Source organism: Myotis davidii, unplaced genomic scaffold, assembly GCF_000327345.1.
Source record: "Myotis davidii unplaced genomic scaffold, ASM32734v1 scaffold97, whole genome shotgun sequence".
In the NCBI taxonomy this organism is placed as follows: Eukaryota; Metazoa; Chordata; class Mammalia; order Chiroptera; family Vespertilionidae; genus Myotis; species Myotis davidii.
Window position 1 is genome coordinate 1,761,454 of NW_006289392.1, and position 3,933 is coordinate 1,765,386.

General features: G+C 42.8%; 1 long non-coding RNA gene across 1 annotated transcript in view; it reads left to right on the forward strand.

The window, feature by feature from the left end:
- The window catches only part of LOC107182770, a 16,316-nt gene that overhangs the window by 12,006 nt on the left and 377 nt on the right, over positions 1–3,933 (forward strand). The window lies entirely within an intron of this gene.

Sequence of the window (3,933 nt, forward strand, 5' to 3'; positions counted from 1 at the left end):
TTGAAGTCCTGAGGAAGAAAGCACTAAGAAATTGTTTTTTAAAAAATAATAATATGAAGTGACATGAAAAATAGCAAATAAAATTTCAAAATATACTAGAGACATAAAATGCATCAATATGCCACAATATGTATTTACAGACTGTATATGAGGCCCCTAGGACCATAAAAAATGCACAAAATTCACTGTTAACGACTCATTCTCAAATTGCCCCACCTTAGCAATCAAATTGCCCCTCTGTGGGGCATCTGCCCCACGTTGGGAGCCACTGCTCTAGAGGGCACAGCCCCAAGATGGCGGCACCTCGGCCAAGAGCGACTAGGGTAAGCGGAGGGCCGTGCTGGGCCGCTTGGGCCGTATAGGTTGACCAAGGAATTAACTTTCATGTGTTAAGTCGATGAGAGTTATGGTTGTTACTTCAGCATCACTTAATTCAGTGCTATTCATTGATATTTATTGTTTTTAGTTTATAAAATTGTTGAAAGAATTACAACAATGTCCATTTTGCTTTTTTTGTTGTTGTCTTTTTTGTCCTCCATTGTCCCCCTCCCTCCCTGTACCTGCCTCCCAAGCCTTTGCCACACTATTGTGTGTCCATGGGCTCTGCATATATGCATATACATTTCCCGGTTAACCTCTCCCCCACATGCATTCCCTCCACCCCCACCTTCCGTCTGAAATTTATCAGCCTGTTCATGGTTCTATGTTTCAGGATCTATTTTGTTCATCAGTTTATTTTGTTCATTAGATCCCACATATGAGTGAGATTGTGTGATACTTGTCTTTCTCCGACTGGCTTATTTCCCTGAACATAGTGCTCTCCAGACCCCTCCATGCTGTTGCAAATGGTAAGGATTCCTTCTTTTTTATTTTTATTTTTTCCACCGTGTAGTATTCCATTGTATAAATGTATCACAGCTTTTTTTATCCACTCATTTGCTGATGGGCACTTGGGCTGTTTCCAAGTCTTAGCTATTGTAAATTACACTGCTATGAACATAGGTGTGCAATGATTGGGGTTTCAGGTTTCTTAGACTATATTCCTAGAAGTGGGATCACTGGGTCAAATGGCAGTTTCATTTTTAATTTTTGAGGAAACTCCATACTTTTTTCCATAGTGGCTACACCAGTCTGCATTCCCACCAGCAGTGCACTAGGGTTCCCTCTTCTCCACATCCTCGCCAGCACTTGTCATTTGTTGATTTGTTGATGATAGCCATTCTGACAGGTGTCAGGTGATACCTCATTGTCATTTTAAGTTGCACCTCTCAGATGCTTAGTGACTTTGAGCATTTTTTTCATATGTCTCTTGCCCTCTGTATGTCCACTTTGGAGAAGTGTCTATTTAGGTCCTTTGCCCATTTTTAAATTGGATGGTTTGTCCTCCTTTTGTTAAGTTGTATGAGTTCCTTATATATTTTGGAAATTAACCCCTTACTGGATGTATCATTGGGCTCTCTTCACTTTATTGATGTGGGCTCCCTTTTCGTTTTGTTGGTGGTTTCTCTTGCTGTGCAGAAGCTTTTTATTTTGATATAGTCCCATTTGTTTATTTTCTCCTTTATTTCCTTTGCCCACATCGAGTGAGTTGTTGTGGAGGTGCTGACAGAACAGGACCTAATACATCACAACAAAATGCGAGACAAAAGAAACAAAACTAAAACATACACAAGCCCACTACAGCAACAGCAACCACCAGAGAATAAAGAATTAAGAAAGAGAAAAGAGAGGAAGAATGATAGAAGAAAAGAAAGAAAATATACGAGGAGAAAAATAACAAAACAACCAACAAAACAAAACACCCCCACACAAACAAATACCAAAAAAAGGGTGGGGGGGAGCGTGTAGGTGCAGAGCTGAAATAAAGAAAATAAGAATAAAGAGTTGGGGTACAGGGGAAGGAAAATGGTTTAAAATAAAGGAGGAAGAAAAGTTAAAAAAAATTGAAAAGGAAAATAGAGGAGAAAGCAGGTAGACCCAAGATAAGAAAAGCAAAAAAAATGAGATAAGAGGGGGAAAGAAAAAGAGAGAAAGAAAAGAAAAAGAAAAAAATATTGTGCAGGAACAGGGAAGAGGAAAACTAGATGTATGAATGAAACAACATGTTGGTTTTAGGTGTAAGACAGGCAGCGTGGTGTGCAGCAGCTGCGAGTAAAGGCAGCATATTCAGGCATAGGTGCAGGTAGCTGGGTGCTTGGGCAAGTCCTTTTGCTGTTCTCATTTTGTCAGCTGAGAGAAAACAGGGGCACGGTGCATGACTAACTGAGAAGAGAGGAAATGATGTGAAAAAACGGCCAGTGTGAATGGGAGAATGAGTGGCCTAAAAAAGTGTAGTGAGGTGTAGGGTAATGTCAGGGGACCACTTGAGGCTGGAGGTGATCAGCCAGTCCGTATGGTTGCATACTGCTTCTCTCATTATCATTGTCCTTCTCAAGTGCCATCAATGTGTGGGGCACTTATTCATATTTCGTATGTCCTTTTAGCCTAAAGGGCTTGTGATTTTCTTTAGCTCTGGGAAATAGTCTTGAATAATTCTTTTGGGTCTCTCTCTCTCTCCCTCCCCCCTCCCCCAGACCCCACCTTCTTCTATACTCTGGGAGGTATCTTTGACTTACCATCTTCTAGCTCTTCTGTAAATATTTTTTATATTGGCAATCATATATTTTTAATTTCCACAAGGACTTCCTTGTTCTCTGGTTATTTCTATTTTATAGACTTGTTTGGGTAGACTTAGTTTTGTTTTGTTTTTGGTCTTTAAAAACTGTCAATTTATTTTATTTTAGTTTTAATGAGAGAAAGTTTAATGTAGTAATTAAAAGCACAAACTCAGAAAATCAAACTAGTGGAGTTCAGGTCTCAACTCAGCCACTTACTGGTTGTGTCACTTAATGTCTTTATGCTCAGTTTCCTTGTCTCCAACGTGGGGATGGTTGTAATCAGTGCCTCCTACGATTATAAAGCTTAAGTGAGTCTTAAGGCAGTGCTTGTCCCAGGGAAGCGCTGGGGAAGGGTCAGCTATGTGATGGCAGCGATGACGATGGTGGGTGGCAATGGCTGCGATGTTGTCTTGAAGTTCTGTGAATTTCTTAGTTTGCATGTAGAAAGTTTTCTCCTGCTCTTTGAGTGAATTGTATTTCCTTCCAGTCGCTTGTTTTGTTTGTTTACCTTGGACTTAACCCCCACTCTGTTGGGTTTTCTGGTATACCTGGTCATCTGCGGTTGTGTGCTAGGATTTAAAAATACAGACCCTACTGACTCTCCAGGTAGCCGTTGTGTATGTTAGTCCCTCTCCCTGATGGGCCTCCTGAGAGAGAAGGGGCCAGAGGACAGAGCTCCTCAGTGACGGGCTGTGCCTCGGGGTGTAGGCAGAAAAGTCACCAGAAAGGCTGGGCCAGAATGAGAAGGCTTGCGGGGCTCAGTGCCACCGCAGAAGCCCTACTGCCTGCCCTTTACAGGATGGAACCTGCACCGAGGGAGAGGGCGGTGACCAGGCTTCTGCGGCAGCCTCCCTGCCCGCCCCAACCTGGTCCAGGCTTTGGCTCCTCTGCAGCCACCACCTTCCTGGCTCCCGCACCAGGGCCTCTGCCACCCTCTCTCATGGTCCTGAGCTTCCCAGGGCTGTCGAAATGTCTCATCTGCTGATAATTCTGACCTCGCTACCTATCCCCTTTATCCCGATGCGTTTATTTGCCTTTGCATTCTTTCAGCACCGTTTTAATGGGGTCTCTGGAGAGATTGGAGGTTAATTTATGGGCCTCAGTCTGCCATTTTGAACCAGAAGTGCTATTCATTTCTCATGCAGAATGGCTTGGCTTTCTCTTTGTGTCTCTGCCTCTTTCTAAAAGATGCCCTCAATCCCTCACCCTCCACACGCAAAGTGGCTTATCGAAGGTGTTTTTCTGAAGAAAGACAATTTTTTCCTCCAGAGGAATG